Raw genomic sequence first — 26,118 nt, 5'->3', positions numbered from 1 at the left:
TTACTGCTAAAAGTACCATGCGGGCAGCACGGTAGCATTGTGGATAGTACAATTGCTTCACAGCTCCAGGGTCCCAGGTTCGATTCCCAGCTTGGGTCACTATCTGAGTCTGCACATCCTCCCCGTGTGTGCGTGGGTTTCCTCCAGGTGCTCCGGTTTCCTCTCATAGTCCAAAGATGTGCAGGTTAGGTGGATTGGCCGTGATAAATTGCCCTTAGTGTCCAAAATTGCCCTTAGTGTTGGGTGGGGTTACTGGGTTATGGGGATAGGGTGGAGTTGTGAACCTTGGGTAGGGTGCTCTTTCCAAGAGCTGGTGCAGACTCGATGGGCCGAATGGCCTCCTTCTGCACTGTAAATTCTATGAAAAGCCCCTAGTCGCCACATTCTGGTGCCTGTTCGGGTACACATAAATAGGGTACACCAAGAGGATACATGGCTTTCAGTTACAGCGGGAGTGTATAACCAGCCATGCTGTGTGTGGGTCTGGCTGAATGGGCCAGTGGGTGGGTGTTTTCCTATACGTCATAGTAGTCCATATGGGTTTCAGTTCCCATCATAAGAAGATAAAAGAGATAGCCTGTTTAACTTTGAAAAATCACTTAAATATACATTTCCCAAATCAAACACCCAAAGCAATCGTTCGATTGTCACACATTACCCGAGAAAACTCTGGTAGGGAAGGTGTTTAAATATATTGAGTCCACAGGCTATGCGTTTGGAGTAAGTCAGTGTTGCATTGATTGAACTATCATATAAACTGGCTTTGTGAACACATTGTTGTTTGGAATAAAATGCTGAACTCTCTGATGAATTGAAGTTAACCTTGGTTTCCCTGGGTTACAGGGAATTACAGTGAAAATAAAAACAGCCAGGTCTCTTGTCCTTGGGTCACTGGACCCATCAGTTTGCCAGCACTTACACAGAGCTCCACATGGGGAAAGAATGGACCTGGGCCAGGGATTCTGCACCCTCAGGAAAGAAAACATGGGACACAAATGTACAATTAACATTGTTAACTGTTAGAAACGGAGTTCACGTTCCAGAGGAGAAACGTTTGGATATAGGTTTCCAGACAATATTAACGGGACATATTATAAAAGCTTTAAAAAAATGAAGAAAACATCAACAATAAATTTATTTCACCGCGTGAAAGCGAAAATAAGGTTTGGGTGCTCACCAAGCTGGGAAGACTTGGCTTGCTTAGGGGAATGCAAGAGTGGTGTGGGAGGACCTTTCAGAGGGCTATTAGATGGGGGCTGAGATTTTCTAGCTCCAACACCAGCGAACCCAGGTCCTTGGAGCTGTGAGGCAGCAGTGCTAACCACTGTGTCACCATTGGAGCTTTAACCCACCTTTCTCAATGATTTCACTTGATGGGTTAATCGAGGATTTAACTGCGCTGTCGTCGGCACGGCAACCTCCCCACTTACAACATTCTGCAACTTAGCACATTTTTTATAACTTGCAAACCATTCACAACGAGCATTAAATGGTTCGACATTTGAACTTTCACCATAGTCTTTCTTAAGATCCCCGGGCAAATTCGTGGCCTTTCCATCAATAATAATGAAACTAAGGAGGTTTGCATTGTTGAATTTGATGTTCAATCCAAATGGTCAGCAAATCTTCCCACAACCATCGTGATTCCACTTTGAACCCAGCAGCAGCCAAAGGAGTTGTTCGCTTACCAAACTTATATTTTAATCAGCGTTTTAAATAACTGCTCTTTTCTTGTTGGCGGCAACTCAAGCGGTCTTGCGATATCCACTTCAAGTTTATCTGTTCAGAGCGGTTTATTTATTCTACTTAAAGTGCAAGGTTTCCCCGCTGGCGGAATTCTCCCCAAAAACGACTCTTATTTTGGTGGGCAATGGCGGGGTGATTTCCTCCGGCTGCGTGGGTACGATCCAGATTGCAATCCGCCCACACATTGGTCATGGATTTGCCAGCCACGTCCCACCGGAATCAGGACGCCGCCAGTACATCCCGAGAGAAGCCCCGCCCGGGATACCCAACGGTCGTTACGCCTTGGGCGATCTAACCAGATCTCGCGAGATGTGGTGATCTGGATCCCGTCCACAATGGGCGGGACCCAGACTCACATGGTTAAATGAGCTCACTTAGAGCGGCATGTGGCGCAGTGGTTAGCACTGGGACTGCGGCGCTGAGGACCCGGGTTTGAATCCCGGCTCTGGGTCACTGTCCGTGTGGAGTTTGTACATTCTCCCTGTGCCTGTGTGGGTTTCGCCCCCACAACCCAAAAATGTGCAGGGTGGGTGGATTGGCCACGCTAAAATGCCCCTTAATTGGTTTTAAAAAAATAATTGAGTACTCTAAATTTATTTTTAAAAAAGAAGAGAAAAAAAAGTGAGCTCACTTAACTCTGTTGACGCCAGAACTAATCGGCTCCCGGCATCTATTGGCCTCGCCAAAGAGTCCCCCAACAGGGCCCCTACAACGTGGTCCAGGCAGAATGGCACTTAAGGGGGGAGGGTGTATTCCAGGCAATCGGAGCCTCCGAGTGGTCGGCCTCTGGGAAGGGCGGCACCCCAACACTGCTGATACCACCCGGAACCTTGGCACTGCCAGCCTGGCATGGGAACTGCCAGGCTGGAAGTTCCAAGCAGGCATTTCTCCGCACCGGGGATCAGGCCCTGGGTGCCCTGCCTGCTTGAGCTGGGGTGCTGTGGATGGGGGGAGGCAAGGGCCCAGGTTCGATCCCGGCCCTGGGTCACTGTCCGTGTGGAGTTTGCACATTCTCCCCGTGTCTGCGTGGGTCTCACCCCCACATCCCGAAAATGGGCAGGGCAGGTTGATTGGACACACTAAGTAATTGCCCCTTAATTGGAAAAAAAGATGTGGGTGCTCTAAATTTATAAAAAGAAAAGGGTTGGGCCACATCTTTCAACTCAGTCCATGTTGCAATGGGCTTGACTGCTATGGAGGCTCGAGTAGAAGGAGGGGGTGAGGGGAAAGGCAAGCAAAACATCCCAAGATCGAAAAATATTGAGCACGGGGATGAAAGAAAAAAAGATTCATCCTGCAAACGGAAACAAACTGTCGACTTGGAACTTTTCCAACGCTGATCTTTTTAGTTGTAAAATACAAGCATCCGGACCAGTCACTAAAAAATATTCCTCTTAAACCTGTACTGTGGCACTCGAAATAGAAATAGATGCAATTCACAGGATTTCAAAATTACTGGCCCATACAGGGGAAAATAAACTATTTTTACACTTCACTGTGGAACTTATACTTTTGTTCTTTGTTTGCATTAGATGTGGAACAAAACTTAACCACACATGTACGTCAAAGGAAGCATACAGATGGCAGAACCAGCCACAGCCATAGAATTATGAAATATTTGCGGCAGAAGAGTACTTTTGGCCCACCGAGCACTGATTCTCAGAAAGAGCTATAATAACAATATTTATTGTCACAAGTAGGCTCACATTAACACTGTAATTAAGTTACTGTGAAAAGCCCCTAGTCGCCACATTCCGGCCCTTGTTCTTGTACACGGAGGGAGAATTCAGAATGTCCAATTCATCTAACAAGCACGTCTTTCGGGACTTGTGGGAGGAAACCGGAGCACCCGGAGGAAACCCACGCAGACACGGGGAGAAGGTGCAGACGCCGCACAAACAGTGACCCAAGCCGGGAATCGAACCCTGGCGCTGTGAAGCAACAGTGCTAACCACTGTGCTACCATGCCGCCCACACTTACTCAGTCCTACACCTCCCCAAGCCCCCCCCCCCCTTTTGCCAAATCCTTTAAAAGAAAAAACATTTTCAAATATTTCACCATTTCCCTTTTAAAAGCCATTAAGGATTTAAGCAAAATTAAGGATTTTGCTTCCAATTTGTTTCTGCAAAGGTGCTCCCATATCCATACCTGCACAGAAAGACAATTCTCTGTCCCTGTATATGCGACAATAGATATTTACATTGCACTCGCATTTTCCTTAGAGAAGAGCGAGGCGGGACTGACTAGAGGTGTTCAAAACCAGGAGCCTCGACACACTGGATAGGGAAAATCCATTCCCATTGGTGGAAGGACTGACAATCTGAGGACGCTTTGAAGCGATCAGCAAAAGAAGCAATGCCTACAAGAGGGAAAAGAGAATTCTTTCCATGCAGCGTGTTTAGGATCTGGAATACACTTCCTGAGAGAGTGTGGTGGAGGCAGATTCAGTCAGCACTTTCAAAAGGGAATTGGATTATTATCTGAAGAGTAAAGATGAGCAGGGCTATGGAGAAACGGCAGAGGAATGAGGCTGGCTCTAGCAGACAGCTGGCAGCACAGCTACAAGGAGCCTTTAGCTTCCTTCTGTGCTGTAGTCACTCAATGAATCAGTCTGTCGAAGGGAAAGAGTTACATTTACCAATATTGACCCTCATTACCCATCCCTTTTATCAATTGTGTAATAATTGGTTGTAGGACAGCTGTAGCTGCAAACCCTGCCCACATTGCTCCAAATGGGGGCTTTTATCAATCAATGTCCTCCTTTAACAGGAAGCAATTTGGGGGTGTTGGGGGGGTTGTGCGGGAGAATGAAAATATATAGAGAAGCCCATTGGTCCTGATGACTCAACTGAGGCTGATGAATACCATCGACCCCTTCCAACCTTTGGTCAGATTGGGTCTCAAGCCAGGGCTTCAATAGGTAACCTCCATTCCTTAGGCAATGAAGGACAAATGGCTACAGCTGATCCCTACGCAGCAAGCACTTAGCAGCTGAATGCATTAGGCAGTCATTGGGATTTGGCTGGGCTATCCTCCGCAGGACACTGCTCTCATTCAAGGTCAGAAACCACACATGAATAGTTCTACTTGGACAGCGTTTGGAAAAGTACTGCCATGGATCAGCGAAGGGGCCAGTGTTGTCAGAAGAGACAGAAGAGACAGGGAACTGCAGACAGTGCGTGGAAGTTGTTTATTCCACAAAACAACAGTCGCAAGCAAATAAATCCTTACTGGTTCTTGTTTTCTCTTTGTGGTTTCCTTATTTTCAAAGCCATGTCCTCCATTGATGACTCAGTTCAACTATCTTATCTTGTGTAACTTAAGGCAAAGTTGAATGGCCCTGCTTCACAGCAGACTTCCCATGAACTGTTGACGCTAACGTTCCAATTTATAAACTCCACATGTCCAACTTTAGTTAAGAACAGTCAAATGGCAGGGACCTTAAAACTAAATTATGAAACAAACTGACAGTGGATGCAATAATTATCTCTTTCTATTCGGTTTATAAGATACTATTTTTCTTATGAAAGCAAATTACTCACGGAGTTAAAGGACACTGTGGATGAGGTCAACATTAGTTCCTTCTGTTGAGGAAGACAATGCATATACCTAATATAAAATATGCATACAGTATCTCGACAGTGCATAAAGAGACCATTCGGCCCATCGAGTCTGCACTGACGCTCTGAAACAGCACTCTACCCAGGCCTACTCCCTCGCAACCCCACCCAATCTGCACATTCTTGGACACTAAGGGGCAATTTAGCACGGCCAGTCCACCCAACCTGCACATCCTTGTACTGTGGGAGGAATCCGGAGCACCCGGAGGAAACCCATGCAGACACGGGGGAGAACGTGCAAACTCCAAGGACAGCCACCCAAGGCCGGAATTGAACTCGGGTCCCTGGCACTGTGAGACAGCAGTGCTAACCACTGTGCCACCATGCTGCGATAGGATTGTCTTAGGAAAAAGGGATCCCGCCCCGAGAGCGAAGATGAGAGAAACTTACTTTCAAGAAAGATATTGACATGTACAGATGCTTCGAGGTTCAGCTGGAGGTTATTAATGGGAGAACTAAGAGATAGGTCTCAGCCTCACAATGGAGAACTGAATCGGTTTGCACACAAGTATTTTTCTGGAAAGAAGAAATGCAAGCATGTAAAGATGGTTGCTGGAGAGATGTTGGATCATGAATCTAATGGATCACTCTGCACCCTGGGACAGGTCAGCACCGTCAAGTACTAAGGTTAAAAAATGGTTTGTGACTGTTGGAATGGTGACTGCAGAAGGACAGCATCAAATGAATGTGAATCTCGTAAATGAAGCTGTTGAAGGTAAAGTTGTGGCTATTATGATGGAATAATGCTCACACCAAGTGGACAAACTAGGCCGAGAAAGATTTGCACTTTCAAATAGGAGGCCCTAACCAAAATCCACATACCTCAGCTGAAGCATGTCCACCTCTTGCACAGCCTCCATGTGCCAGAAGCGGTTTGCAGTGCTTCACAAGGCATAAAGACATTGGCTGCTGAACCAATCCTAAACAAAAATTCAAGATGTTTTCACAGATCTTGGTGGTCTTCCTGGTGAATATCATCTTGAAGTAGATGTGAGTGTGAGGCCATCTCAGCATCTTCCAAGGAGAGTTCTAGCTGCCCGAGTCCAGCCTGAAAGGCAAGATAGAGGAACTTGATGAAGATGGGAGTAATCAAGGAAGTGACAAGACCTACAGAGCGGATTAGCAATACGGTAGCAGTGAAAAACCTGGGAAGCACAAATCCAAAGGACCTCAAAATTTTGAGGAGCTCTCACTACCCAATGCCAACCACTGAAGACATTTTGCCACACAACTTGCCACGGCAAAAATCTTTACCACCCTATATGTGAAGGATGGATACTTGCAGGGGAAGTTGAAAGAAGACTATATTCTCGACAGCATTCGGGAAGTGCAGGTGTTTGCGAATGCTGGTTGGCATTTCTACTCCTCTGGAAGAATGTCAATGGAGGCAGCACAAGATAGTCAATGAACCTCCAGGAGTGGAAGCCATCGTGGATGATCGGTTAGTCTATAGATGTGGAGATGTGAAGAAAGAAGCCATTGCAGACCAAGATCTAGCGAGACTGCTGGAGAGAGAGCTTGTCAGATGAACCAGGAGATTATTAAGGAAAAACTGCGACTGGAGTCAATCACATAGTCGCATACTGACAGCAAAATAACTTCACCCTGACCCTGATAAGGTGGGAGCTGAGGTAGAGATGCACCACCTAAGAGATGTGGAGGTGGTTCAACATTTGTTGGCCTTGTGAACGACCTAGTTAAGTTAATGCCCAATTTGTCATCTGTGTGAACCTCCACACAAGTTAAATGCTGAGGATGTTCAGTAGTATTGGGGCACAGAACAAGAAGCAGCTTTCACTCGCATCAAACAGCTATCGTTCAGAAAATAAAGTTAGTTTTAAGGGATTTATATTTGTATTGGTAAACATTGGAAACATGGCATAGTTTTAAGGAGGTTTAATTTAATGTGTCTGTGCCTGGAAGGGTAAAACCAATGGTTAGATTCATGATGGACAAGCGGTTGTTTTTATGTGCGAGGGTTGGTTTCAATTCCAACCGTGTTTCTATTGTGTTCAGAGAGGGCTATGGCGTGAAAACTATGTAGGCCAGCAGAGGTATGTGGGTGTTGGGGCCTTGTAAGGTAGAGAAGCTTTTAAGTTTTAGTTTAGCTAATGTCATTGCAGTTGGAGACAGGACCACTGGGAGTGAACATCTCCCAACTCTGGCAGAAGCAAGCCTAGACAGGATGGGAGCTGCAAAGAGGCAGGCTTCCAAAAGTACAAGTAACAGTCCAGATAACCAGGGAATTGGGACAGAAAGATGTTTCAGACAATTGAGGTCAGTGAACAGAGACCAAGGTGTTATTCAGAAGAATTAAAGGAAGAGTAAACAAAGTGTTCTGAGCTAGAGACAATTGCAAGATCCAGAATTAAAGTGGTGCCGCAACCTTCAACGGTAAAACAAATGTCTGATGCCGTTTTAATAGTCTACGAATTGAGAATTATAGCAATTGTGAGCAGTTTGCACAGCAGTCAAGAAAACGAAATCCTAAAGACGTTGGAGTGAAATCCTGGACTCGAGTCGCTGATAAAAGTGGAGCAAAAGCTTTGGTTTAAAGTGTCATTTGGAAAACCTGGTCTGGATTTCGGAATGTAAACTGCTTAAGGGGATGCATTATTAAAATCTTCTCCCATAATAATAAAGCGTGTTTCTGGGAGTGGTGTTTGGAAAGTCCCATGGGACAACCATTTGGGGGGATTCTGAGGAGAAAACCACAGACACTAACTTGGGGTCAGAGTAGAGTGGGTCTATTTGACCACAGTCAACCTGTGTGCTTAAACGGGACTTTGTGTTAATTAGACCAATGTCGTTTAAGATGTACTTTGTTATCCGTGTTAATTGGTGTGTATTTATTAAGCTAAGAGGGGAGTAAAGGAGTATTGTATAATAATCCAACTTTTCATGTTTTTATTTGTTGGTAAAACTAATTACTGGTCCCGTGACTCTGTTCCTCCATGTTTTCAAAACATTGTGGTCTTTCGAGCCAGGGTTCCATTCTGGAATCTGCCCGTCCAGTTATAACATCAACTGGGATCGTAACACTAGCGACAACAACAGCAGAGCTGGGGCACCACTAAGTATTTTAATATAAATTTAGAGTACCCAATTCTTTTTTTTTTCCCAATTAAGGGGCAATTTAGCGTGGCCAATCCAACTACCCTGCACATCTTTGGGTTGTGGGGGTGAGACCCACGCAGACACGGAGCGAACGTGCAAACTCCACACGGACAGTGCCCCAGGGCCGGGATCGAACCCGGGTTCTCGGCGCCGTGAGGCAGCAGAGCTAACCACTGCGCCACCGTGCCGCCCCGAGGGGTTACTACGTTAACAATGAAGTCACCCTGCAGTGTGATGCCAATGAGACAGGACTTGGAGCAACCCTGATGGAGCAAGGACAACCAGGTGGCTTTCGCACCCAGTGTGTTAACGCAAACTGAATAGCACTCTGCGCAGAACGAGGAAAGAGCGCCTGGCTATTCTCTTTGCCTGTGAGCATTTTAGTCCATACCTGTTTGGAAAAGATAAGTGAGGGTAGAATCTGATCACAAGCCACCTCAGAGCATTTTCCTCGGACCGCATTCAGCTGCACTGAGGCATCTGCAAAGTCTGTTACTTCAGTTGCAGGAAGCTAAGTACAAGCAGGGGAAGTGGACCTACATCCCTGACATTCCGTCAAGAGCTGCACTCCTTTGAAGAAAATTGATGATGTTAATTCAGAATGTGAAATCTTCCAGATTGAATGGAAAACAACAGCATGATATGCCCTGGAAGCTATCAATCCAGCAAAGACACTGGCCTGTAGCTTCCTGGCTCCCCAGCGGCGCATTTGGCAGGTACCCCAAAGATGTGGAGGGAAATCCCTGTTGGATTGTTCCAGTTTAGGGTTTACCTGGCAATTGTCCATGAGTGGTGAAGTCCCCTGGTCCATTGCATTGCACTGGGAAACATCTGACAAAGCCATTTTAAAAATCACTAACTTTGGCTGGTTCTGCCAGTGTCACGTTAATATTTATTCTGGAAAAATGTTAGAAGAAATAAAAGCACTTCTTCTAACTTCAGAGCTTCAGAGTAACTGTTTTAAATCCCAGACTGGACCCTGTGCGGGACTTGTCCCCCAGGGCACGGTGGCAGAGTGATTAGCCCTGTTGCTTCACAGCGGGAGGGAACCGGGTTCGATTCCCGGCTTGGGTCACTGTCTGTGCGGAGTCTGCATGTTCTCCTCGTGTCTGCGTGGGTTTCCTCCGGATGCTCCGCTTTTCTCCCACAAGTCCCGAAAGACGTGCTTGTCAGATGAATTGGTTATTCTAAATTCTCCCTCCGTGTACCCGAACAGGAGCCGGAGTGTGGCGACTAGGGGATTTTCAGAGTAACTTCATTGCAGTGTTAATGCAAGCCTACTTGTGACAATAATAAAAATTCTTGTTATTACGTCACTTCCACAATGATTGCTTCCTTATCTGAGAAGGCATGAACTACAAAACGTCCAATTCTAATCTGGCACTTCAGATTTTATAGTGGATGGAGATGATTGATGAAGCAGTCGAAGATGGTTTGTCCTAACCTTGGGGAGCTCCTACAGTGACGCCCTGTGGCGGAGATAATTGGCCTCCAACAACTATCTGTTTTTTTAAATGGTAGCTCTGACTTCAACCAATGGAGAATTTCCCCTGCTTCCCACTGATTTCAATTTCACCCAGGCCTCGTGATTCCGCACCCTGTCAAACACTACCTTGGTGTCAAAGGCAATCCCCTTCAATCTCCTCTGGAATTCAGCTCCCATATTTGGAACAAGCCTGTACTGAAGTTTGGAGCCAAGTGCTGGTAAAACACACAAACTGAGCAGTGTTTCATGTGAAAAATAATCTGGCGCATTCAACATTAACCATTGAGAACAAGTTACTGCATGTCCACTGTAGGAAAAAAGTTGTATTAATATGGTATCCTCAAGATGGTCTAAAATGCTTCACAGCCAATGAACCGCTACAATCATGGCATTTCAGAAATGTACGGAATTATTACAGCTGATTACACACAGCAAGGTGCCACAGCAGCACTAATGAGTCAGTCTGTTTTATAGCAGTATTGATTGGAGTCATAAACGTTCACCAGGACAATGGGAGAATGCTCCTGCCCGTTTTTGAATACTGCCACCCAATCGATCTTCACCAGGGCCTCAACTCAACAGCCAACCTGAATGGATTAAGGCACCGCCAACTATCCAGCACCCCCTCCCTCACTCCCACATTGAAGTACCTGCCGACATTATGCACTCAAATTCTTGAGTAAGCTTTGAACCCCACGAAATGCTGCCTTACTTGTGCAAGAGCAATGACCAAATCACACGGGCACTTTACGCGATCTGAAAAGTTGTACTCTTGTCACTTTGCAGAGACCCTGACCTGCTGTATCTCTTTTTAAATCACAATTATATCAACTTATTTGATTACCCTTCCTTATCGTCCTTCACTCCCTAAAGGCATAAATCCAGTTCCAAAGGTATTTTAAAGGCCTGATACTTAGCCAAGACAACTAAAGTGTCTTTATATATATATGGCAGGTGGGAAAATAATCCTTTGTGTAAAACTCTCCACTTCCTTAAAAGTACCAGGTCACCACCTGCATCAGCCTCTTAAAATATGACAAAAGATAATGTAATACTGCTTATAAATGAACTTGGCACGGGGGTGAAGCTTTCCGCTTTGGTTAAGAGAAGCAAGCTGTGTGATTAAGTCCCCATAGCAATGGCAACATTAATCGTGTAATTCTGAGCACAGGCAGTACAGTAACTGGCTCCCTGATCACTGTCCGGGGCCCAGTGTCTTTAACGGATGGTGAGAATAGGACCGCATTTAGCCATGTTCTCCCCACAAGAACTGTCCTTTCATACCCCACAGAACACAACATGTAAGCTCACGTGCAAAATATCCACTTCATCAACCTGCAGGCACCGTGTCTGGTTGCCAATTCTGTTTGGAAATCTTCCTGGGAGTTTTATCCCTCGATCTCCTGCCGCTCCACCCAGTCCTTCCTCTATCATGTTGCCATAAACACAAAAGTGTTCAATTAAAATGTTTCCCATGAAAATTTTCTTGGGCGATATTTGTTAATTCCTGGAGAATATGTACACACACTAAAGACATTTCAGTTTTCTTCGCAAAGTAGCAGCCGTACAAAACACCTTTGGAACTGGAATCAGTAGATCAAAGTGACTCGATGCTTTTAGGGAGTGAAGGATGGTGAGGCAGGCAATTAAATAAGTTGACATAATTCCTGGAGATGCTGGACAATCCTGGCACATTGGCAATTCTTAGCACCCAGTACCCGTGCAACAGTATCCCAGAATGGACAAGGCCCCCAGGAGAGGATAGGAACTAAGAGCAGAAAGAAAATCAGATGAAATAATCCCTTTAATTCCAACTATCAACACGACACAGTGGTTAGCACTGTTGCTTCACAGCGCCAGGGTCCCAGGTTCAATTCCCGGCTTGGGTCACTGTCTGTGCGGTCTCCCCGTGTCTGCGTGGGTTTCCTCCGGGTGCTCCGGTTTCCTCCCACAAGGAAAATAAATACAAGTCAGATGGCATTTCACTCCTGCACTCCCTCACTGCTGACTGCAGACCAAATGGAGGCAGCTCCAGGTTCTAACTGTTACCAGAAGAGTCGGAAATTAAACCCTGCAAGGCCTTTCAACCGGTTGGTGGGTGGGGCCTTCAGAAAGAGTGGGAAAGAAAAGGGGGAGTCAATATAAATTACATCAAGCCAATGGCACAAATGTAACATTTGACGCAAGTGATCCAAGCGTTATGCTCCATACTAATTAGCCTCTTCCCCTCCTTCTTCATCTCACCCAACATGGCCTTCCACTCCTTTCACCCTCGTGGTTATCCAGCTTCACCTGAAATGGGTCTATAGTCATTGCCTAGTTTGCAAGTTCCATATTCTTTCCACTCTCTGGCAGACGTCTCTCCTGAGTTCCCTGTTAACTCCTCACACTTACGGCCTCTAGTTTATAGAGTGAACAGAAACGTTGAGATGCTCTTTAAAATGATGGAAGCGGCACATCAGAAATGCCTCAGGGTCAAATGTCATTCAAACATTACTGTAGTTTTGCCACCAAAGAGTGAATGAACATTGCTACTGTACTGGTCCTCACTAGTGCCAAGGTTCTGGTTCAAGCAGTGAGCAAGTAACAAATTAGTTGTTGACAAAAGTGATAATGCAACTTCCATAAACCAGATACGTTAGCCATGAGATGAGATTTAATTCGCTAACATCACTCAGCCAAGTCACCATGAGAATTTTCCTCGTGTTTCAGTGGCTAACAGTCACTAAGCAGAGAGTCTTGGAAAATCCCAGGTTCTGTCCCAGCTGATTTCACTGGGACTCTGTAGTAAGTAAATAGAATTAAGCTTTGGACGTATGGGCGTATACAAAGGAAAGGGTAAATCATGCTGTGCTCTTTAAACCAGTAATTTAAAAAAAGATAGGTTTGCGTTTATATAGCACCTCCCACAATCCCAGACGTCTCAAAGTGAGTTATAGCCAATGAATTACTGCAGTTGTAATGCAGGGAATGCAGCAGCCAATTCTGCACACAGCAAGCCCCCAGAAACAGCAATGTTCTAACCACCAGATAATCTGTGTTTTTGTCATGTCAGAAGGGGAATAAATACGGATTCTCTGGTCAGGATCGCTCGGAGATCGCTCACGCGCGATCTACGAGACACGGCTAGGGTGTCATTGACAGAGGCAGCCAGAGCAGAGAGAAGCACTCCGGGGCCCTGCCAGCTCCCTGCAAGTAGGAGAATCACTCAGGACTTTCTTAAGGAAAGTCAAGAGTGAAACACCAGCGTTTTTACGCTGGCGTGGGGACATAGCGCCATTTTTGGAGAATCCCGCCCAGGCTCTTCTTCAAAACAGTGCTTGGGTATTCACCAGAGGAAGCAGTTGAGCATCTCATCCAAAATACAGCACCTCCAACAATGCAGTGACGAATGTGATATAAAATAGTAAGTTTACATATTAGTTACAGTAATGTAGATAGAGGCCAGTTTAATTCTAGTGAGTTCACAGACAAAGGATTTCAGAAAGCATGGCAAGGAAGGGGGGAGGGGTGTCTGGTGGAGGAGGAGAAAAGGATGCTGGGTAACAAGAGGCCCAGGGTTAAGGAATGACAAAACATTGAATTCTTTACCCGTCAGTCTGGCCTCAATAAAACTCGAGATGGATTTGTAGGCATAGTATTATTTATTTTTAACCAACTTGCAAGTCTGACTCGCTTCTCAGGGACACAGAACACAGAACCAGTCTCCTGGACCCCTTGGAAACGAATGAGGTCCAAGACAAAGGAATCTCTGCAAATACATTCAAATGGCATCAGGTTTCACATACAGATTCCCATAGGTCATCCTATACCCCTCCTGACCTGGCCATACATCCTAATTGGCTCACTTCTCATTCCTTAACCCTGGGCCTCTTGTTACCCAGCATCCTTTTCTCCTCCTCCACCAGACACCCCTCCCCCCTTCCTTACCATGCTTTCTGAAATCCTTTGTCTGTGAACTCACCAGAATTAAACTGGCCTCTATCTACATTACTGTAACTAATATGTAAACTTACTATTTTATATCACATTCGCCACCACGCCCTTAGGGCTGCACTAGAGTATCAGGGTAGATTTTTGTACTCAAGCCCTGGAGTGGGACTTGAACCTGGAACTTTGACGATTCAGAGGCAAGAGTGTTACTGACTGAGCCAGGGCTAACACTCCCAGAATCACGCACGCGTGGACTTTGTGAATGAAAAAAAAAGGAGCAGGTTCTCTTGTTATGCCAACAGCACCTGAGCTAACACAAGAAGGATGGCTGCTTGGGCAGATATTCCATTCAACGTCACCATCTTGAAGAGCAAACACGAAAGGTAACTGAATTTTGAAAATACAAGAATTGGATAAGCCATGAGGGACTGCCAATGACATCTAAGATTTCAAAGCTCACATTTATTAGATTGAATAGACTGCGAGACTTCTTTTCTAAAAGATGAACGGCAGACTAAATCATGAATTACATCAGGGGCGTCATTCTCCAACCCCCCAGCGGGTCGGAGAATGGCCGTTGGCCGCTGTGAATCCCGCCCCCGCCGGTTGCCGAAGTCTCCGGTACCGGAGATTGGGCGGGGGCGGGAATCGGGCCGCGCCGGTTGGCGGGCCCCCCGCTCGATTCTCCGGCCCGGATGGGCCGAAGTCCCGCCGAGAAATTGCCTGTCCCGCCGGCGTAAATTAAAGTAGCTATTTACCAGCGGGACAAGGCGGCGTGGGCGGGCTCCAGGGTCCTGGGGGGGGTGCGGGGCGATCTGGCCCCGGGGGGTGCCCCCACGGTGTCCTGGCCCGCGATCGGTGCCCACCGATCCGCGGGCGGGCCTGTGCCGTGGGGGCACTCTTTCCCTTCCGCCTCCGCCACGGTCTCCACCATGGCGGAAGCGGAAGAGACTCCCTCCACTGCGTATGCGCGGGAAACTGTCAGCGGCCGCTGACGCTCCCGGGCATGCGCCGCCCCGAATGTTATTTCCGCGCCAGCTGGCGGGCCCCCCCCTGCGATTCTCCGGCCCGGATGGGCCGAAGTCCCGCTGCTAGAATGCCTGTCCCGCCGGCGTAGATTAAACCACCTACCTTACCGGCGGGACAAGGCGGCGCGGGCGGGCTCCGGGGTCCTGGGGGGGGGCACGGGGCGATCTGGTCCCGGGGGGTGTCCCCACGGTGGCCTGGCCCGCGATCGGGGCCCACAGATCTGCGGGCGGGCCTGTGCCGTGGGGGCACTCTTTCCCTTCCGCCTCCGCCACGGTCTCCACCATGGCGGAGGCGGAAGAGACTCTCCCCACTGCGCATGCGCGGGAAACTGTCAGCGGCCACTGACGCTCCCGCGCATGCGCCGCCCCGAATGTCATTTCCACGCCAGCTGGCGGGGCAACAAACGCCGTTTCCGCCAGCTGGCGGGGCGGAAATCCCTCCGACGTCGGCCTAGCCCCTCAATGTTGGGGCTCGGCCCCCAAAGATGCGGAGCATTCCGCACCTTTGGGGCGGCGCGATGCCCGTCTGATTGGTGCCGTTTTGGGCGCCAGTCGGCGGACATCGCGCCGTTGGGGGAGAATTTTGCCCCAGTTGTCCAAACTAGTTTTGTGTAGTAACTGACCCAGTGTAACAGGGAGATAGTAGTTACCCCAAATGGTGTTTGGAACACACAAACGGGCTTAGACTATTCAGCTCCTCAAGCGTGTTCACTATTGGTTTTGACCAGGATTGATCTGTTTCCTCTCTATCTACCCACCTTGGTTCCATAGCCCTCTAATACCCATTGCCCCCCTCAAAGTTTATCAGCCTCAGTTTTAAGAATTTCAATTCCCTAGCCTCCACAAATGTTGGGGAGTTTCAGATTTCCCCTACACTCTGAAATACTTCCTGATACCACACCATAACAGCGCGCCCCCCCCCCCCCCGCCGCGCCCCCCGCCAACCTCCTAACTTTAAGGTTGTGCCCCTTTTTTTCTATCCAACCCCAGCGTGGATTAAAGGTTCCCGGCAGTCTGCTGCAACACATTAGGTTGGATCGAGGTGGCTGTAATCAGGTGTTGTAATGCTCTGGTTCATTTCAGCCTGTCAAAAGTTCCTCCAAGCACGAGGGGTGGGAATCTCTGTAGCCCGATGCCTAAATCGGGAACCGCAATTGGGCAAAGAATGGCTTCCGACGCCGAAATCGGGGCAGGCGCCGGTTTGACGCCAGTTCGCGATACTCCACCCCCTTCAAGTCGGCGCGCAGTCGCAACGCCGTCGGAACGGCATCAGCCGGCACACCCACGATGCTCCGCCTCCGATGGGCTGAGTTCCCAATGGCGCAGGCCACATGTGGTCCCAGCGGTCGGGTGCTTGGCGTGCCGGCTGCGGATAGTGTCCACACTCGGCCGAGATCCATGCTGCTGGCCGGGGGCTTCAGCGAGGGCTGAGGTCTCACAAATGAATGAGAGGGACAGAAACAATTGCATTCAGCTTGGGTCATTCGTTCCAATGCTAAATATAATATTTTATAATGTTAAATGAAGAACATAAAGATATATTAGAGCATTAATGTTAATACAGGATAACTGCTGCCTAGTATACAGAGAACAGTGAGTGAAATTAGATGGTATTTAATAGGTGACAAATGTTGTTTAGAAACTGGGTTTTAGGGGTGCTTTTCATAATTGAAACAACTGCTTGTTTCATACAACATTTTGAAATTAAATGCCCGAATACTAGCTGGAAATGGCTGAGTTTGTAAAGTATAGCTCATTACTATGCTCCACAGTTCTTGTTGGATTTGCTGTTAGCTGATCTGCCCGGAGCAGCAGTGTAAGTGCCAAGTCTGACCTCGGCATAGACAGACTCCCACGCTCCGAACCATTATCTGTTGGTCCCAGCCGAGAGGTGCAGACGGGTGAACACTGACTGGGTGGTTTCAGGCCTGGCCCACCTCAAAAATGTCTTATGGTAGGTCAGAAAAACTGCTATCTGCTCACATGACTTGGAGGAGCTACCAGAGGGTGGCCACACCCTGTGGGACCATATCTAGGCCGTTAACAGACAAGGGGACTGAGCTCTTGTTCATTAATGAGAATTTCAGCAATATATGGGGCATTTCTAATATTCCCAAATGTGTCATGAAAGTTACTTTCCAGAAAGCACTTGGGTCATTGATGGAATAATCGAACAAAACAATAGACCAGAAACTACTCACACTGTTGCCGGCTGGTAGATTTGACGGCTAGTGAGAATATTTTTTAATTCACTGCAAGAAAAAACAGATAAAGCAGCTGGAAATGAAAGACAACATTGCTGCTCTAGCTGTGCATAGTGGAACAAAGTTCAGTGCTGTTCAACAAGGCAAACAACCGCAACAGATTTAAATCAGTAATGAGGAGAAAGATGCCTCCCCAAATGACACACATGGATATCATTGATTAGTCACAGTGTGACCAGAGCTTTTCGTACCTCTTCAAATCGATTTGGAGTTATTAGGGAGATAAATGTAACCCTGAAACCTAGCCAACAGAACACTATCCAGGATTAAATAGTAAGTGTACAAAATTCATCCAGGGAAATGGCTACACCAAATTAGAACACTATGTGCTATTGAGCACCTTATTATAGAAATTCATCAGCTTGATGCCAGAAGTGGAGATTATAATTACAAGGAGAGACTGAGATACCGAGGCTATTGCCACAGAGGCAGAAATGACCAACAGAAGGTTTAATAGCGGCTCTTAAAGTTATGAGCGAATTTGACAGGTGATCAAGGAAATAGGTATTTATTAATAACGAGAAGTCGACTCTTTCAAATGGCCACTGAAAGAGTAAAGGGTTAATTTCCTTAGAGAGTTATGCATTATTATTTCTTTATAATAATAATAATCTTTATTATCGCAAGTAGGCTTGCATTAACACTGCAATTAAGTTACTGCGAAAATCCCCTAGTCGCCACACTCAGGGAGCGCCTGTTCGGGTACACAGAGGGAGAATTCAGAACGTCCAAATTACCTAACAAGCACGTCTTTGGGGACTTGTGGGAGGAAACCGGAGCACCCGGAGGAAACCCACGCAGACACGGGAAGAACATGCAGACTCCACACTGACAGTGACCCAAGGCGGGAATCGAACCCGGGACCCTGGCGCTGTGAAGCAACAGTGCTAACTACTGTGCTACCGTGCCGCTCTTTGCCAGACAGAGGACGTGAAGCAGAGGCCATTTGATCATTCAAGGTAAAGGAGCTAAAGATTTGCTGGACAGGAAGGTGTGGGGAAAGAGCAGGCCAGTGGGAATTATTGAAGTACACTAGCCAACAGTTCAGCCAACAGTCACTGCTGTAAACATCTATAGTTTTACGTCAGCTTTCAGGTAGGGCTAGTTCCTGGAAAAGGTTAACCTCCCCTTGAGGATATTGGTCTAAGCCTTGTCGAGATCTAGCCTTTTCTGAAGTGTCAATTTACTCCTGCTTTTCCAGGAACTAACCCTATCTGAAAGCTGACATAAAACCATAGATGTTTACAGTGCAGTGGGGGAGGGTTTAAAATGAATGGATCGTGGGGGAGGGGCACTGGATCAGAGGGGAGGTGCAAGGTGCGGAACAAACTGCGGGAGGCAAACAACAGAATGAAGGGTAGATGAGATATAGAAGGGACAGGGTGGGGTAGGGGAAATGTGAGGCAGACTTAAGAGGAGTTCAGAGTGCATGAGTGTACAAGCATGGAGCAAGGTATATATGTCTGGTGAGCTGCAGGGACAGATCGCCACATGGGATTATGTTATAGTCACAATAATGGAGACTCGGTTCAACAAGAGGAAGAATGGACACTTAATCTTGGCTGTGATGTATTCAGGAAAGGTACGGGGGAGGGGGAGGAAGGTTGGGGGTGGTAATATTGATCAAAGATAATGTACTACAGCACGAGAAAAGGGTTGATGTAGTTAAGGGTTCAAAGATCTATTTGGTTAGAATTAAAGGTGCTACTACACAGCTGTTTGTATACAACAGGCCACCAAACAATGGGAAGGAAATTCCTAATACTATTGAGTGGGAAAATAACAGTACCAAAAAGGGGAACCTTGTGGACGCAGCAAGCAATGGCTCAGGTACTAAATAATACGTGGCAGATTAAATTTAATACAGAAAAGTGTGAATGTATTTATTTTGGAAGGGAGAATGATGAGATAATAAAAACAAAATGGTACAGAGACCTGGGGCGGCGAGGGGGGCGGCAAGGGGGAGGGGGCTGTTGTATATACAAGTCTTTGGCAGGATAAATTGAAAATGCCATCTGATAATAATAATCTTTATTAGTGTCGCAAGTAGGCTTACATTAACACCGCAATGAAGTTACTGTAAAATCCCCTAGTCGCCACATTCCGGCGGCTGTTCGGGTACACGAGGGAGAATTCAGAATGTCCAATTCACCTAACAAGCTCGTCTTTCAGGACTTGCGGGAGGAAACCGGAGCACCCGGAGGAAACCCACGCAGACACAGGGAGAACGTGCAGACTCCGCACAGACAGTGACCCAAGCCGGGAATCGAACCTGGGACCCTGGCGCTGTGTAGCAACAGTGTTAACCGCTGTGCAACTGTGCCACCCTATTTAATAAGGCTAACAACACCCTTGCCCATTATAAACAGCGACACGGAGTAGAAAGGTTACATTTTCTAAAACGTTGGGTTCATTAATTGCTGGTCTGGACCAGCTGAATCAGCATCGTGTTTCAGGAAGGATGGCTAGAACTTCGAGAAACTGCAGGAGAGATTTACTAGAACGATACTTAAAAAGGTGAATGACTTCAGTTACATGGAGAAACGATAAAAACTGTGTTCTCCTGAGGGAGACGAGGTTAAGAGAAGATCTGATAGAGGCATTCGAAATTATAAGGGGTTTAGTTAGAGTTAAAAAAAAGGAGACACTCTTCGCAATGGATGAAGAATCGGTGACCAGAGGTCACAGATTTAGGCTAATTGGAAGAAGGCGACACCATGGAATTTACACAAGTTGTTCTGATCTGATAAATCTACCAAAGGGTCAGCACAGGAATGATGGGCAGAATGGCCTCGTTCTGTGCTGTTTTCATTCTCTGATCTGATGCAGCCTAAACTTACCAATTGCATTTCCCTCCCTGTTTCCATCCTGGCCAATACCTATCCCTCAACTGAATTAGATTATCTGATCATTGTCACATTGCTGTTTGTGGGAGCTTGCTGTGCACAGGCTGTGTTTCCTGCATCACAGCAGCGATTGGCTGCAAAGCTCGTGAAAGGCACTATTTCTTTTTATAAATTTAGAGTACCCAATTCTTTTTATTTTGCAATTAAGGGGCAATTTAGTGTGGCCAATCCACCTCCCCTGCACATCTTCGGGTTGTGGGGACGAGACCCACGCAGACACAGTGAGTATGTGCAAACTCCACACGGACAGTGACCCAGAGCCAGGATCGAACCTGGTTCCTCAGCGGCGAGAGACAGCAGTGCTAACCACTGTGCTACCGTGCCGTCTTGTGAAAGGCACTATAGAACTGAAGGTTTTCCTCCCGTTCCCTTCCCTGCTGAAGTAACGACACACGGCTACACAAGGGACGGTGATGTTTCGGTATCGGTGGTCATGTGCAAGCCCAGATGGTGACTGTCAACGGGCTGTTGGACCCAATCAGTGGGTGGAAGGGCAGGGTAGGAGAACACTGCAATCAAACTAACTCTGTCCTCTCCCATTGCTCACTGGATAATGATCAGGGGCGAGAATGACTGATTATTTTGCCCACTCTCTGCCCCCCACCTTGAAACATTGAAGAAGCCATTTGTTGAAGAGCCACTAACCATGGTGAGATTCACTAACCCAAAACACACCGGACGTGGCACTTGGGGACCTTTCCCCTTATTCATCAATGCAACCAAAACGCAATGTATTTTATTGTAGTCGCCTTGACTACAATAAGGGGCTGGTTTAGCACAGTGCGCTAAACAGCTGGCTTGCAATGCAGAACAAGGCCAGCAGCGCGGGTTCAATTCCCGTACCGACCTCCCCAAACAGGCACCGGAATGTGGCGACTAGGGGCTTTTCACAGTAACTTCATTGAAGCCCACTTGTGACAATAAGCGATTATTATGATGTACTCAACTGACCATTGTATTGAACACACTCCGTTTATCAAACTGCTGATGGAGCCCACACCACACCTTCCCAGCCAGCCCTGGCCCTTTGCACAACAGCATCCTCAGTGACAGCCCTGGGCTCTGTTGAAATCCAACTCCACAGACTGCATGCAACAAAACTTCAAAAAGTCCCGGAAACAGCCAGAAGTATTTTCTCATTTGGTGCACAGGTAACAAATGGGTCAGGGATTCGGGGTTAAGCACACTTGGGAAGGTAGTGGGGGGGGGGGGGGGGGGCGGTTAGAGCATCCTTACTGGAGATTCTCCCCAAGCTTTGGTCAGGATGGCGTAAGAAATCCAGGAAATAATCTCCATCTTTTGTCACTTGGTTTCTCCAGAACTTTTGGGGATTTTTTTGTGTGGTGGGGGGGGGGGAAGAAAAAGTTTAAAATTGCATTTTAAATAATGCAACATCACCTCGCACCGCCCCCCCCCAAAAAAAAAATAATGTAAAGATATATGATGGGAAGAGAAAGAGATGGGAAAGGAGGTGTGTGTGGGAGTGAAGGAGGGGGGCGGGGGGTGCAGGAGGAGATGTTATCCAAATCAACACGATTTAAGCCGATGGAAATTCACAGCAGCCGAATGAGCCGGGACTATATGAATGGGAAAAATCTCAACTCAGACATTTCAACCCGGTCCCCATGTGAAATACACTCAAACTCTGCCTGAAATGCAACACAAATCGCCTACTTTCCTCTACAAAGCCTAACGTCGCGTTAAAAATAAAGCAGTTCAAGCCACCACCCCCCTCCCCGGCTGGCATCCCTTTCAACCCCCCCCCCCCCCCTCCCGGCTGGCATCCCTTTCAACCCCCCCCCCCCCCCCTCCCGGCTGGCATCCCTTTCATACCCCCCCCCCACCCACCCCCTCCCCGGCTGGCATCCCTCTCATACCCCTTGTCCTGCCGCCGCACTGGTGGGGAAAGCCCCCCCCCCCCCCCCCACCACACCACCATCAACAACTTTTACAATGCAAAAAAAAGTTTCCGAGAAAGTTTTAGACGCGCGGGGGCGGGAATGGGGGCTTTAAAGAAACGTTGGACTCCCTTCTTTTCTGCAAGATGTTGCAAATCCTAAATAAATAAATAAATAAAAGCAGTGGATTGGGCAAGGCGGCCAGATAATTGTTTTTCTTTGCATCAAGAAGCAGAGAGACTCACTCGCTGGGTGCCCGCTGCAGCATCGCTCTCAGATGATGCGGGCTTCCTGCCCCGATCGCAGGATCCCATCCCGATCCCGATCCTCTCCTCCCTCCTTCCCGGAGCCGCCACAGCAGCGAAACTGACTCCAGCTCTGGGAGAGGGGGGGATATCACCCATCAGCGGAGAGCGCCGAGCCTGCGCATTGAGGGCGGAAGGAAGGAAGGCAGGGGAGATTTGACAAGAGCCAAGGGTTTGTGTGTGTGTGGGGGGGGGGGGGGGGGGGGGGCAGAGAGTGACTGACCCCTCCTCCCCCCCATACACACACACACACACCCCCGCAAATCAGTCGCCAATTTCACTGGGACTTGGCAAACTTTCACTTTGTTTTCTACAGAGTGCTGGGGCTTTGAGAGCTGTCAAGTTAAACACAATCAATGTAACCCCCCACCCCTCAACCAAAAAAGGGGGCAAACTTATGCACCTACTTTTTCTTTCAATATATTTTCTTTGTGTGTGTGTGTGTATAGTCTCTGTGTTACAAGCTTCGGGGTGTTTACAATGTGCACGAAATTAACACGCAATATACACGAAAGGAGGGTCCAAAGGTTGGGGCTTGGGTGGGGTGGGGTGGGGCGGGGGATATCTTCACTTTGGTCGGGACCTGGTCACATTCAAAGTGTGGGTGGCACAGTGGTTAGCACTGCTGCCTCACAGCTCCAGGGTCCCAGGTTCAACTCGCTTTATAGGTTTAAGGGGAGAGATACAAAAGAGACCAGAGGGGGAATTTCTTCACACAGAGGGTGGTGAGCATCTGGAACAGGCTGCCCGAGGCAGTGGTAGAGGCGGGTACAATTTTTTTCCTCTAAAAAGCAGACAGTTACATGGGCAGGGTGGGTATAGAGGGATATGGGCCAAATACGGGGCAAGTGGGGCGAGCTTAGTGATAGAAACTGGGCGGCATGGACAAGCTGGGCAGAAGGGCCTGTTTCTAAAATGAATTAATTTTTTTCCTAGTTCACCCAAAGCAACGTGGATTCATCGCGCCCCCTCCCCCTCTCCAATTTTCCTCACCCCCCCCCCCCCTCACCCCCTCCCATGCTGAACATTTGCTGGGTTTTATTCCTCTAGAATTTAAAATGGTTCCTTTTCTTTTCAAAAGAAAAATTAACCCAGCCATTGATGATGGGTTGTGTGATGCCCAAAGGGGCATTGGAAGCAAGTTCAGTTTGTAACTCTCTGCAGGGTTGGGTACATTCTTGGGACAGGGAAAGTTGTGGAGAAATCTAGTACTCTCTTCCCTTTGCCAAGAAGCTAGATCAATGGAAAATTGCGAAACTGAGGTTGGCAGGTTTTCATTCAGGAGGACACTCTTTGTAGAGTTCAGGTGGGTGAATAGAGTTAAAGGTACAGGTGGACCATGATGCAATGTGGGACAGACTCAGAGATTAAATGGCCTACTCCTGTTATCATGTCCCTAAGGGCAGGGGTTTGGCTGATTGCTTAGCTCTTTCAAAGAGCTCTGCTCAGGACTGACTCGATGGTCCGAAAGGCCTCCACTGTGCTGCAGGATTCCACCAGACAGCGGGGATGTGGCTTCCTGCAGTCAGATTGGCAGTTCTAAAATTTACATCATCCTGACTTTTCTCTAAGATCAGAAATCTCCAGATGCTCGACACAAACAGCAACTTTTACCAACAAAATCAGTAGGTTTTGGCTCCTGAATCCCAGCCAGAGGCCTGAGCCGTGACTTTCTCTCTCTAAGCTGCTGCTTCAGTGCTGTAAAGAGGGGATTGCGCATTGGCAGCGAGGCAGAGTTGTGCATCTTTATTGCTATATTTCCCAACATTAGCAACTGCATTTTAAAAGATCCACTGCCAATGCCCTTTGGAGGGTCCAAATTAGGTGCCATACAAACGCAACCTTTTGCTCTCTTCAGTGACACGAACAAACATACACCTGGCTGCTGTCATTTTCATATATTCACTCTCTTCCTCGACAGAATGGTGGAAGGATTTCCAGGCTGAGTAACAGTCTGACCAGCCGTGACGTGAAACCTGCTTCTCGAGCCGTCACCTCTCTCTCTTCACTTGGCATCCTTGTTGTTCAAGGGTTGGGAAACATGACTTATGCCGTGTGATGACTATGGGGCAAGTCGAGGAGGCAGACCCCAATAACCATCTCATCCAGTGTGGGGATTGAACCCCAACTATTGGCATTGTTCTGTGCCACTCAAGGCATCTAGCCAGTTGACCCCCTTCTAACTATCTGGTGGGGATGGTTTAGCTCAGTTGGCTGAACATTTGGTTAGTGATGCAGAGCGAGGCCAGCAGGGCGGGTTCAATTCCTGTCCGTGAAGGTCCGGCCTTCTCAACCTTGCCCCTCGCCTGAGGCGTGGTGATCCTCAGGTTACATCTCCACCAGTCAGCTCTCCCCCTCAAAGGGGAAACAGCCTATGGTCATTTGGGACTACGGTGACTTTACTATAACTATCTTTATGGCTGCCAATTGGGTGGTTGGTCAAATTTGGTAAGAGGGGTTTATGGACTCCCACAAACCATGCAACAGGGGGAGACACCCACCAGCGTTCCACTGGATGTCAAGCCAGGAGCTCCAGCCTCTGCTCACCAGGGTTGTCTCGAAGCAGGATTCAAACTCTTATCTGATTCAGAGGCGTGGATGCTGCCACTAAACCAAAAGATCCACTCACCAATAAAGCTAGTGTGACCTTGGCAGATTTCCATTTTCGTGGCTATTGCAACCTGCTGTCAAACTCAACATTTCCATTCGCGTCTGCTGAAATTTCCATTTTAATGTCATAATGCAAGGAGGCAAATGTGCAAAAGCAGCTCTGCATCTGTCACCAGGGGTGCCCTGCTTTTTAATTTTCACTGAGTACTTATCCCGGAATTCTATTGATTATTTTGTTGATTATAAACCACCTTGCATCATAATGCAGACACACTGCTCGACTCAGAATTTGATCATGGCAGGAAACTCACACGAGGGCAGCGGAAATGATTTAACCATGTCTTCCAAGTATCCCTGATTAAGTCAATCATTGCCATGAACTCATGGGGGTCCCTGGCTTGTGATGGACCAAAATCGAGAAGGCTCATTCGAGAAGGCACCAAACACGTTAAGATGTGAAGTCGAGCGAGTATACAAACCTCCAAACAACCCACCTCCCCATCTCCCCAACCCTTCAAGCAGTACGCCATGTGGCTGAGTCCACAGACCTCACATTGGACTTATCAACCATCTCAGAACTTATCAAACAGGAAAGGAAGCAATTTATCCTCGATTCTGAGGGACTGCATAAGCATGAGAAGATCATCTTGGAGAGTAGTGCGGTGGCGCAGTGGTTAGCACTGCTGCTTCACTTCGCTGAAGACCGGTTTCGATCCCAGTCCCGGGTCACTATCAGTGTGGAGTTTGCACATTCTCCCCATGTCTGCGTGGGTCTCATCCCCTACAACCCAAAATGATGTGCAGGGTAGGTGGATTAGCCACGCTAAATTGCTCCTTAATTGCAAAAAAAAAGAATTGGATACGCTAAATTTTTTTTAAAAGATCTTAGTACCACACCTTCTTTCGTCCATGTGTGAAATTAATCAAAACTGAGAGTGATGCCACATCACTCAAGAAAGTTATGAGGTGTGCAGACCATGAAGATCTCGGAGTCCTGGGATCCAGGCAGCAAAGTAAAAGCACCGTTGTGAGCAGCAACTCAACTTCAAGAGTCCATCATCTCTTCTTGAAGGAAGGTTGTTAGAATTTGGCCCATCGATTCTGCACCGACTCTCCGAAAGAGCACCCTATCTAGGCTCACCACCCTGTCCTACCCCCATAACCCCAGTTATGCTGCACATCTATCCCCGTAACCACAGTTGAC

The 26,118-nt window shown here is 47.6% G+C and overlaps 1 protein-coding gene across 3 annotated transcripts in view; it reads right to left on the bottom strand.

Moving 5' to 3' along the window:
• LOC140393707 (solute carrier family 45 member 3) overlaps positions 1-22,416 on the bottom strand; it is a 156,309-nt gene extending 133,893 nt beyond the window's left edge. For 2 of the 3 annotated variants that reach the window (XM_072480010.1, XM_072480013.1), the window contains exon 1: positions 22,245-22,405. The gene's annotated coding sequence lies outside the window, so the exon portion shown is untranslated. Of the gene's footprint in view, positions 1-22,244 lie in introns of all 3 variants that reach the window. The other variant, XM_072480009.1, reaches the window with a different exon arrangement.
• Between the last annotated feature and the right edge of the window lie 3,702 nt (positions 22,417-26,118).

Source organism: Scyliorhinus torazame, chromosome 17 (assembly GCF_047496885.1).
Source record: "Scyliorhinus torazame isolate Kashiwa2021f chromosome 17, sScyTor2.1, whole genome shotgun sequence".
Classification (NCBI taxonomy): domain Eukaryota; kingdom Metazoa; phylum Chordata; class Chondrichthyes; order Carcharhiniformes; family Scyliorhinidae; genus Scyliorhinus; species Scyliorhinus torazame.
The sequence above is the reverse complement of the archived record's forward strand: the minus strand, read 5'-3'. Positions and strand labels throughout refer to the sequence as shown.